Source organism: Cetorhinus maximus, chromosome 31, assembly GCF_964194155.1.
Source record: "Cetorhinus maximus chromosome 31, sCetMax3.hap1.1, whole genome shotgun sequence".
Lineage (NCBI taxonomy): Eukaryota > Metazoa > Chordata > Chondrichthyes > Lamniformes > Cetorhinidae > Cetorhinus > Cetorhinus maximus.
The window spans coordinates 20,512,861-20,525,070 of record NC_135909.1 but is presented as its reverse complement, the minus strand read 5'-3'; the positions used below and the strand labels follow the sequence as shown (position 1 = coordinate 20,525,070).

The window sequence follows — 12,210 nt, the reverse complement described above, 5'->3', positions numbered from 1 at the left end:
AAATGTGTAACTAATGTATCAGAGACATGAAAGGGATAGGATGTTAGGGGTCATTTCATTGGAGACACGTTTCCCGTGGAAATGGGCAAAGATATTTACAAGAGCTGGGCCTAGACGGTATCCCATGGCAACATCATCTCTTTGGGCATACACGGTGTCATTAAAACTGAAATCAACTGCATGAGTTGTTGAGTTCATATGTTCAATGAATACAAATTCAGACAATGGCAGTGAGACTAGATCATCATGAATTAATGACGTGGTTCAAATGTGAATGGCTTCCTTGAATGGCACCTTAATCAAGAGGCTAGCAATGTCAAACAAGCAACACGCACATGCACACACCATTGCTATTGATATGCAAGTCCTGTATGGGCTTCACAAAGGAGAAGGAACCCTGCTCCATGTATGGGGAAAACTCGCTCAGAACTGTTTGTAGCAACTCACTCAACCATTTGGCCAATTCATTTTGTGAAGAATCAGTCAGAGATGAGATAGGATATAAAGGGACGTCTCTTTTCTGAGTCTTTGGTAGCCCATGTATACGTGGACACAGTGAACCATGAGGGCAAACCCTACTATATACTCCACCAGGCAGTTCATTACTCCACACTCTCATTCCACAATTGGACAACACTTAATAAACAATCCCAATTGTGCTAAGAATTACAATTGCAGTGTGAACTAGGGCGCATAGTTTATAAAATAATGGGTCCCCTATTTACGATGGAGATGAGGAGTAATTTATTTTCAAAGGATCGTTAGTCATTGAATTATCTTCCCGAGAGAGCGGTGGAGGCTGAATCATTAAATATATTGAAGGCTGAGTTAGATTCTACGAGGGAGTCAAGGGTTGTGGGAGACAGACAGGAAAATGGAGTTGAGGCCACAATCAGATCAGCCATGATCGTGTTTAATGGCAGAATAGGCTCGAAGGGCTGAATGGCCTACTGCTGCTCCAATCTCTAACGTTCTTTGTACTGTAACCTCTGTCCCTATTTTGATTATTTTTTCACATTTGGTTTAAAATCACTTTTCTGTCGTTTTTTTTTGCTTTCGGATGGCATCTGCTCCTCATTTTTCCATTTGCACCACTTTTCGACACATCTCTGCTTTTGTTACATGTTCCTTTACCTCTCCCTTTTGCCTTGCAGCAGCAATTCTTTCATCATTTAATCTCTCCTGCCACGTAGAGCTTCAGCCATCTCCTCTGCCCCCACAGCCTCCCTTTCATTGACTGCCCATTTCTTGGTAATAGTCTTCAGTGTCACCTGCTAATCTTTTTTCATACACTCCCTCTGCTGTTAGAGTTTCCTTTTTGAGCTCTCCTCTGTACTTTCTGTATTCTGCTTGGTTCTTTAATTTATTATGAATCTGACATTTATCATTAGCCTGTTTTCGGATTTTCCACAAAGCACAGGATGTGTAGGCAACAGCGTTCAGCTTTCCCAAAATTACACTGAAATGAGCTGCCTGTTTAATTAAAGTTTTCGTTATTTAGAATGTTCCCCTCCTTCCGGCTTGTATCTTTGCTGTTGTCTCTCGGTTTAATTTACACAGCAGCTCATTCCCCCTCTGCACCTAATTCCCACTTTCAACAAATCCACATTATAAAATCTTCACTCTGCAATTTACTTTTTCTGTGTTTGAGCTCGCAGGTCAATCGAGTTCTTGGATGTAATGTATTTGTGCCACTTAACTTACCTGAAAGTAACCTTTGTGTTTGAATTGTCAACTCATTTGTACTGTAATTATAATTTATATGGATTCCATCTTTCAACAAACTGGAAGTTTTCAAGTAAAAACCTAGAGATAATTGAGTTGATCTGCAAAGATCTGTCTATTCCACTCAGTTCAATAAACCCTGTCAGAATACTTTATCCAGGCAACAGCTCTACTTGGTCAACTGATGCTGCACTGAAGTCTCAGCTTTTACTCATTCATCTTCATGGGAGTTGATCCAGTTTTGATGTCAACTTGTTCGCTGGTGTCGATTTCCTCGGATTCTTCGCCTGATTTCTCTCCTGTCCAATGAAGCTCTCTGAGCGGATTTCTCAAAAATAACTTCACTTTTCCTCACAGGATTTCAGTCTAAATGGTTTTTTGAACTGTTTTATTAAAGGATTTAGTTTTGTGCATGTCTCCCTAGCTCTCCTCTTGGTCATGCAGAAGGTGTTACTGCTGTGTTGTCAAGCAGATGACAGATTTATTTGACACGTTATTGTGATAATATTTTGGGTTTCAATCAAGTCACAAACCTGGTGGTGATGCATTATGGCCTCATATGTCACGTGACCTGCCAGGAGATAACCTCAGAATTGCCCCAGTCCTGTAGCTGTGGATTGGGCGATTTGTTAAAAACTTCAGTGGGGCTGATTTGGTCGCATTTGGCTTTGAAAGATAAGTGTATGCCCCCAAAACCCGTGCCAGAATTTGTGTGTAACAAGGAAGTTTGACACTCCAGTACAGTACTGAGGGAGGGCTGCACTATTGTAGGTGCTGTCCTCAAATAATGATGATAAACCAAGGTCCTGCCCAACCTCTTTTTTTATCATAAGTGACCCCATGGCGCTGTGCCGAAGACACACGAGCAGTGGAGTTATGCCCCCGAGCACTCAATCATCAGCCCAAAGCATGTTCACATTGTTGTTTGTGGGTGTTTCCTGTGCAGAAATTAACTGCCCCTTTCTGACAGAAAGTGCTTGTTCCTTTTCCCTGAATCAGTTTTATTTTCCAGAAAACATGAAATCTGACTTAAAACTCAACTCAGGTGGGATTCAAAATGACAAGAAATCCATCAGCAATAAAGGGTACAGGCGTTAATTGACCGGAGTGTGTGAGGGACTGTAATGACTTGGCAGATGATGTGTACCAGGTGGACCAAATCCACGAGGGATGCTTGGTCGTGTTATCTCAAGGGTTTTGAAATTGGTATTCATTACGAGATGCATGCACTGAATTCAGGAGCAATAGGTCTGACAGGACATTTAGAAATTTTAAAAATGAAATTAATATGTTTATTAAAAGTAAAAGATGTCAAGCACATACATAAGACTACAAATAGTACCATAATAACTCCTCAAGTTACTCATTAACCTGACCCCCTAGTTACACTCCTTTGAAGGTCTGAAATAGATTTTAGAATTAAAGCAGACTCAGCAAGTTAACACAATACCCTGGAGAGTGGAATGCCTTTTGGCTTTTCTCCAACTCCCATTTAGTTCGACAGCAGACTTACGTAAAAACGCCGGAGACTTCATTGAGGCCATTTCACACACTCCTGTTAGGTTTTAAATAGCCTTTTCCAACATAACCTTTCATTCTCCTTTATGTATGTTTCTCTCTTTTTAATATGTAAATTCTAAAGTCCCATATGTCGTTGAAATTGTATCTTGTTCACAATATAGAAAAAACTTCCATGTCGCCAATATTTCCAGTAACCTTTGGGAAAAATAAACATATTCCTTAGCCTTGCTTATCTGGCTAGTTGTAAACTGACTGAGATCCCTTTGAAATGCAAATATCCCTTTCTTTATCCAAAAATGCAAATTCCCTTCACACCTTACATGCTAACCCAGCTTCCATGTTTACTCATTCGCATGTCAAGCACCTAACTTCTTTATAAAAACAAAAAGCTAAAAGCTACTGCGGATGCTGGAAATCCAAAACAAAAACAGAATTACCTGGAAAAACTCAGCAGGTCTGGCAGCATCGGCGGAGAAGAAATCAGTTAACGTTTTGAGCCTTCATGGCCCTTCGGCAGAACTGAAGCATAGTTAGAAGAAGGGAGAAATATAAATTGGTTTAAGGTGGGTGGGGGGCGGGGGGTGGGGGAGAGAGAGAGACATCGAGGGTGTGGTGATTGTGGAGATGAGCAGATAATCAAAATATGTCACAGACAAAAGGGTCAAAGAGGTGTTTTGTCTGAGAAAAGTGCTAATTAAGAATGGAAGACAGGATATTCAAAGTACAGCTCTAGTGGGAATTAAGAATGGAAGACAGGATATTCAACCTAACTTCTTTGGATGAGTTTAAACTATCAGTCTACTTGACTCCAAATGTAACTACATTACACACAGAAAGACCCAACTATACTTACCCCATAAAATTACTTCACAATAAGCCAGAAAAATATTATGAAAACTATAATACTTTCATGACAAGAAGTAATTATTTCTTTGTAAAGTATTGATTTCTGTAAGTAAATATCCTCGGTGTACCACTTCTGTGTAATCCTGACCAATAACTGGTGGCAGGTTTTTGAAGTGATGAAAAATTGCCTAGCGCTATTGAAGAAGCTCAGTGAATTCTCCTGCTGCCCTGACCAACATTCCTGACTCAGTAACACCACCAGAAACAGCTGCACACAAAGAACTTACTCAAGGGCCAAAGTTTAATATAGAAAACCAAACCCCTCCCGGGCTTCAAAAAGGAACATATTGATCTTCAGAAAACCTTCTTCATCAACTCCAATATCAGATCATTGAGAAACAGGTATCTCCTCCCGCTTGGCTTCAAAATGTGCGGAAATTGGGATTTTCTTGTTTCACAGCTCATGAAAGTACAGTTTGAACAGCATTTCCTGTATTTCAATGAAGAATTGTCACCTGATTTTTTTTTTAAATCACAGAAAATGCTTGTAACATGGAGCAGGTTTGTTCATCACAGGATTAATAAACCCAGTACTTCGTATTCTATTACCCTTAGGCATAATTTTTACCTTCCTGTCCACTAGCTTTTAATGATGTCTGTATATCTCTCTCGGCTCCTCCACAGTTTCAAGCATCTCACCACAAAAATAAACAACCTTTTCTATCTTTCATAGGTTTAATTAGATGGCCCTTCATTTTAAACGTCATTTACTAAAACTTGCTCACTCACTGAACTTATCAAGAAAATGTCAAACTAAATGTTTTCCGCAAGGACAATGTTATTTTTTTCCTGCTCCATCACCATTAACTTTTCCGGTTGCTCTTTCAGCCACTGTAAATCCGGAGAGTGAAAGGGAAGGAAAAGTCCTGCTCCCTTTCCTGAATCCTATTTGTTCATCAATCCAATAAAATCTGGGGAAAGGACCGTAATAGCTCAGTATCAATTTTGATTAAGTCTGAAAATTTCCAATTAAAAAAAAATTCATTCCAGGGATGTGAGCTTCGCTGGTTTGGACAGCATTTATTGCCCATCCCTAACTGTCCTTCAGAATGTGGTGGTGACCTGGCTTCTTGAACCGCTGCAGTCCTTGTGGTGTAGGTACGCCCACAGTACTAGCAGGAAGGGGGTCCCAGGGTTTTTACCATCGACAATGAAGGAACGGAGGTATAATTCCAAGTCAAGGTGGTGTGTGGCTTGGAGGTGAATTTGCAGGTGACGGTGTTCCCATCTATCTGCTGACCTTGCCCTTCTACATGGTAGTGGTTGAGGGTTTGGAAGGTGCTGCCGAAGGAGCCTTGGTGAGTTTCTGCAGTGCACCTTGTAGATGGTACACGCTGCTGCTACTGTGCGTTGGCGGCGGAGGGAGTGAATGTTTGTGGAATTGGTCTCTATCATGCGAGCTGCTTTGTCTTGGACAGTGTCCAGCTTCTTGAGTGTTGTGGGAGCTGCACTTATCCAGGCAAGTGGTAAGTGTTCCATCACATTCCTGATTTGTGCCTTGTAAATGGTGGACAGGGTTTGGGGAGTCAGGAGGTGAGTTACTCCCCTCACGATTCCTAGCCTCTGACCTTGTATTATAGCCATTATGGCTATTCCAGTTCAGTTTCTGGTCAATGGTAACCACCAGGATGTTGATAGTGGGGGATTCAGTTATGGTAATGCCATTGAACATCAAGACAATGTTTGGATTCCCACTTTTTGGAGATGATTATTGCCTGACACTTGTGTGGCGTGAATGTTACTTGCCACTTGTCATCTCCAGTGAGACATTGACAAGCATCCGATTCCAGACCTTTTTTATGCAAAACCTACCCAAACAGGAAGAAGCAATTAACTAAAAATATCCAATAACTTGATTCGAACCGACGTGTGAAAAGCACAATGGTTTCACAATCCCTCATCTTAACATCCCCTCAGAGCCGATCCTAGCTTTAAGTCATGGTCTCGTAACCTTTTTTCCAGCCGTGAAGTGTTGGCAAGAAGCTTCTGAAATTGCAGCCAGGTGTGCAATGTTGGAAATGCGGTTACTGTAAACAAAACTAAAAATCTATCACGTCGAGTCAGGAACTGTTTGGAATGGAACAGTGACATTTGGTGATGAATTATTTTTTTTTATCTATTCATTTGTTTTCAAACGTTCCATCAATGGGAAAAAATATTGTTCAATGAGTATAAGAAACAAAGACCGGGGCTGATCCTAAATACTTGGACTGATCTTAAATACCTGTACTAAAACTTCCCTTAACATTCCCTCTGATAAGAGCATCTCCAGTTTTTATTTTTCAGTCCACCCACATACCGAATCCCTCACCACTAATCCCATTCCAGTAAATATCCACTGCACGGTCTCCAGAGTCTTTGTGTTCTTCCTAAAGGTTTTCCAGAGCCCTCACCAAGATCTTATATTCCACATTACAACGTGATATCCCTCCAATTCTTTGAATCCCATCTATCTGCGTTATTTTTATAAACTAAGCCAATGATTCCTTATAGATGAAGACAGGCTTCCTTCAACATTAGTCTCCATAAGGATGTGGAAAAATGGCCTTATAATCTCCAAAGAATAAGCCCTAATGAAATTCTCCAATCAGCCCATGAACAGCCCGCCCTCTTCATTCCACTTATTGTTATTTTTATTTGCACAATCATACTTCCTCAGCACAATTGCTTTGCTCCTCTCCTTTAAACCCTCTGCAATAAAAGTGCTCACTTCCTCCAGCGACAATTTGCAAATTACTTATTTTACATGTAACCCATGTTAAAGAAGAGGTACTAGAAGGTCTGGCTGTGCTTAATGTTGATAAGTCAGTGGGACCAAATGGAATGCATCTGATAATGTTGAGGGTTGTATTAGTGGAAATTGTGAAAGTACTGGACTAAACCTTCTGAATTTGATTTTGTTTTTACAGTTACAAACCACTTTGTTACTCCAGGATGCAGAAGTGAATAAAAGTGAACAGATTCTGACATCCCTCAACTCCATTTAAGTTTAAATGGAGCAACTTGTCCTCAGTGTAAGCGTGTTGCTCTAAGAATGAGAACACCACGTCCTGGGAACACAGCAGCAATCCCGCCAAGGTCTGATCTGCAACCTTGAACCTCAGTGAAATGTTGTCACCCTCCCTCCGAATCTGATCGACACCTCAAGCCCAACATTCAGAGTGGGTGGGCAAACAAAACAACCTCCTGCCCCGCCGGCTTTTCGCACAGACTGAACACCTGAGGTGAGGTGAGAGTGACTGCCCTCGACATCAAGGCAGCATTTGACTGTGTGGCATTATGGGGCCCCAGCAAAACTGGAGACAATGGGAATCGTGGGGCGGGGTGGGGGAGGCGCGGGGCTGGTGGTGGGCCGGGGGGAGGCGGGGCTGGCGGTGGGCCGGGGGGCGGGGAGCTCTCTGCTGGTTGGAGTCATACCCAGCACAAAGAAGGATGATTGTTGTTGTGGAGATCAATCATCCCAGTTCCAGGTCATCACTGCGGGAGTTCCTCGGTGTGGTGTCCTAGGCCCAACCATCTTTAGCTGCTTCATCAAGGACCTTCCTTCCAGCAGAATTGGGAATGTTCGCTGATGATTGCTCAATGTTCAGCACCATTTTCAACACCTCCGAAACAAATCATCACCCACCCTCTATCCAGAAGACTCAGGACTGCAAAGAACTCTAAGAAATCTCCTCTCAGATTCCTCGTCTCCAAGGTAAATATCCCCTACCGCTACAATGTATCGAGGTAATTTAAGTTCCTCGCCATAAAGCCGAGGATATTGTATGCTTCATGAACAATTCTTTCAACCTGCACTGCCACCTTCAATGATTTAAGCAGATGTACATCATTTCCCGCTATTCCGGCACCGTCTTTGGAATTGTAAACTTTATTTTGTCTTTTTTCCCTGTGTTCCTCCGACCAAAATGAATCACTTCATACTTCTCTGCAAAAAAATTCAGCCACCACTTGTCGGCCCTGTTTTCCAACCGATGTCTCTTTGAAGGAAATTGTTATTTCTTTCGAACTTCTATAGCTCTGTTCACAGCCACAGGGCGTCCAAAACACTTTACAGGTAACGTGTGCCTTTGAAATGTCGTCATTGTTCAATTGTGGGAAATTGCTGACCTTTTGAAGCTTTTGTTCTGCAGTGTCAGAAATTCCCTTGCGTCAATGGCAAATGCGACCTTGATGAGTCTGGCTCTGTGGCGCAACGGATAGCGCGTTGGACTTCTAGCTGCTCTCATTTAAGAGATTCAAAGGTTGTGGGTTCGAGTCCCACCAGAGTCGATTTTTAGATAAAGGTTTGAAGCAAATCAGCAACTGAATCATCCATGTTCTCAGCTGCCGTCACCAACCTCCTTCTGTACAGGTGAATCCAGTCACTCCCCGCTTTCCAATCTGAACCACTTTGCAGAAGAAAATTCGCCACCTAACAGTGAAATGGGTGGTAAAAGGAGTAAAACCGCTTCATCGTTACAAGGATACAGAATTGGCTGAGTGGCAGGAAACAGAGGTTGGCGGTAAATGAATGTTTTTCGGCCTGGCGGAAGGATTGGGACCTTTGCTGTTCCTGATAAATATCAATGACCGAGACCTTTGTGCCCAGGACAAAATTTCAGCGTTTGCAGAAGATACAAAGCTTGGGAGCATTGTGGAGAGTGTGGAGGATAGTGTAGGACTTCAAATGGACTTGGAGCTGTTGGTGGAAATGGAGAGACAGGTGGCAGATGAAGTTCAATGGAGAGAGGTTTGGTTGGTAGAACATGGAGACACAATATAAAATGAAGGATACAACTCTAAGGGAGGTGGAGAAACAATGGGACTTGGATGTTTATGTACATAAATTATTGAAGGTGGCAGGACAGGTTGAGAGAGTTTTTCATCAACCATACTGTATCCTGCGCTTTACTGATAAAGAGATAGAGTGCAAGAGTAAGAGGCTATGTTGAATTTGTATAATTCATGAGTTCGGCCTCAACAAGAGTATTGTGTCCGGTTCTGGGTGCCACTCTTTAGGGAGGATGTGGAGGTGCTGGAGAGATTGCAGGAAACATTCACGTGAATGGTTCCAGGGACGAGGAGCTTCAGTTATGAGGATATGTTGGAGAAGATAGGGTTGTTTCCCTCACAGAAAATCAGGTTAAGAGGAGATTTGATAGAGGTGTTCAACATCATTAGAAGTCTGGACAGAGTAGATAGGGAGAAATTCTTTTCACTCGTGATAGGATCGAAAATTATATTTGATTAGTAAAAAAAAGCGAACTGTTTTCAGAAGTTATTTTTAATTATTATTTTGAAGCGAGTGATTAGGGCCTGGAATGCACTGTCTAAGGGTGTGATGGAGGCAGGATCAACTGAATCATTCAAAAGGGAATTATAATGTTATCTGAAAATGAAGAATGTGTAGGGTAATGGGGAGAAGGAGGGGGAATGGTTCAAGAGTTGTTCATTCGGAGAGCCTGTGAAGAAATGATGGGCCAAATGTCCTCTTTCTGTGCCGTAACAATACAGTTTTGCGGTGACATATAGCCAACGAACATCAGTGACATGCAACATAACATTACTTCCCATAACTGCTCCGTCATCTTTCCAAACTGTTTCTGACAGACAGCTCGGAACAAGAATGTTGTGAGTCTACACCCCTGAACATCAAGGCCAACACGATTATCACAGCTGGAATGAACAGTTCCTGTTGCAGCTTCAGATCAGACATTAGATTATCACAGGCGCTCTGTCAGACTGCATGTTCCTTCAGTCAGGTTTCCAATTGGACACTTGGAATGAGCGGCTATGTGAATATTAATGGTCCAGGGGTAGATTTCACTTTTGCCAGACTGGATTCTCAGTTCCATTCCCAGACATTTCCCTTTCTCTTTCTGAATCCAAACTTGGTCCCTTATTCATTTCCACTTTTCATTGTTTCATCGGCGGCCACGTTTCTATCTGTCTGAGCCTTTCGCTCTGCAATTCCTTCTAGAAACGCCCCCAATTGCCAACCCCCACCCCACCCAGCTTAAGACCCTCTTAAATTACATCCCTTTGACCAAGGTTTTGTTCAGCTGCCCAAATTTATGACTCAGTGTCGAATGTTGCTTGACTGAGCTCCTTTGAAGAGCTTTGGGAAGTTTTATTCAATTGCGGTGCTGTTTTTGAAATTGTTCAAATCTGGATAAATTAAGTTTCGGAATCAATTTTGTCAAAATTTTCCTCGAATTTTCTCCAATTGTTTCACGTTGCGAAACTTCTGCCATGAGGTGGTCACATGATGACCAGTTTGATAGAGTAAATCAGGAGAAACTGTTCCCATTAACGGAAGGGCCGCTAACCAGAGGGCACAGTTTGACGCTGATTGGCAAATGAGACAGGAGAGAGATGAGGAGAATGTATTTTAAACTGAGCGTTGTTGTGAAATGGAAGCTTTCTGGACGGGTGGTGGAAGCAGATTCAATAATAACTTTCAAAAGACATTTGGAGAAATACCTGAAAGGAAATACAATACAGGAATATGGGGAGGGAGCATGGATGTGGGAGTAATCATATCGCTCAACCAAACACCCAGCACAGGCGGAATGACCTCTGTCTGTCCTGTATCCTTCTATGATTCATGGATAGAAATCAGTCCTACATCCTGTGGGGCATGAAGGGCGTCAGAAGCTGGCATGAGAATTGATCCCGTGGGCGCGGAATGGAAACTGTAAAATATTGTCTTCTTTCAAGAAATCGAAACTGATTTGCAGGAATGACTATGTCTGTTTAAATGTGGTTTGTTACCAGTTCCAGATTATTAAATTTAAAGGGTTGTGTTATCAGGCAAGGAGCTTACTATGATATAAAAACAGGAAATGCTGGAAACACTCAGTAACAACTGTAATTGGAAAACGGATTAATGTTTCAAGTTAATGATACTCCAGCAGAACTGAGGAAAGAGAGAAATGTAATAGGTTTTGAACAAGTGAAAGAGTCGGGGGCTGGGAAGAGGTTGAAGAAAAGCGTAGGTCTGTGATGGTGTAGGCGCCCGGAGAGATGAAATTACAAAAAAAAAGTATCACGGGCCAAAAGCCAAAGGGAACAGACAAAGAAACAAACGATTGGCCCAGATGAGGTGTGAATGGCTGGATAGCAGCCGTTAAATTGCAATGAGAAAGAATAGAGAATGACGGAAAAGACGAAATAGCAAAAAACACATGAAACAAGTTGGAAATAGAGTTTATAATCTAAAAATATTGAACTCAGTGTGAGTCCTGAAATCTGTCGGGTGCCGAATTGAAAGGTGACCGTGTTCTTCCTCGGGCTTAAATTAATCTTCATTGGAACGGTGCAGCAGACCAAAGGCAGAAAGGTCAGAGTGGGAGCAAGGTGGCGAATTGAAATTACGAGTGGCAGGAAAGTCGGAGTCAGGCTTGCGGACTGAAAGAAGGTGTTGGCAAAGCGGTCACTCAGTCTGTGGGGCCTCATCAAGTAGCAGAGGCCATATTGTGAACACCAAATACATTATGTTAAATTGAAAGCAGGACAAGTGTATCACTGTTACACTTGGAAGGAGTGTTTGGGGCCTTGAATGTTGAGAATGGAAGAGGTAAAAGAGGAGATTCAATTCATGCAGTTGCATGGGATTGTGCCCTAGAAAAGGGAAGGTGCACTGAGGGAGCACCAGCTGTCGCCGAGTGAATGGCCCCTTTGGGATGGTGATTGTGGAGGAGAAGGGAGGGTGTTTTTGGTGGTCATATCATGTTGGCTGTGGTGGAAATGTCGGAGGATAATGTGTTGAATATGGAAACTGGCGGGCTGGACGGTGAAAACCAGCGCCACTGAATCAACTCCGCTCAGTTTACACAGGATGCAATAATCCGCATTTCCCGGTCAGCAGCAATTACCACCTCACACAAAGATTTAGCCTCCCCGATGTTCCTGCACATTTCTCCAGGGATCTTGCCGTCCTGATGTCAGAGAAATGAACAGCCCCGCTCCCATCTAACTCCCCCATCTAAACACAGCGGCAGAGTCATGGGACGAAAGGACGTGGCCCCTTTTTACAGCATTAGCTGCCTTATTCTGGTAGTTTAAATATCGAGT

The 12,210-nt window shown here is 42.5% G+C and overlaps 1 protein-coding gene and 1 non-coding gene across 2 annotated transcripts in view; both read left to right on the top strand.

The window, feature by feature from the left end:
* LOC144670314 (histone H2B-like) overlaps positions 1 to 12,210 on the top strand; it is a 1,149,071-nt gene that overhangs the window by 310,180 nt on the left and 826,681 nt on the right. The gene's annotated exons all lie outside the window — the stretch shown is intronic.
* On the top strand, positions 8,334 to 8,424 carry trnar-ucu (transfer RNA arginine (anticodon UCU)). Its single transcript is given in 2 exon segments — positions 8,334 to 8,370; positions 8,389 to 8,424. It is a non-coding gene; the product is annotated as a tRNA-Arg (tRNA).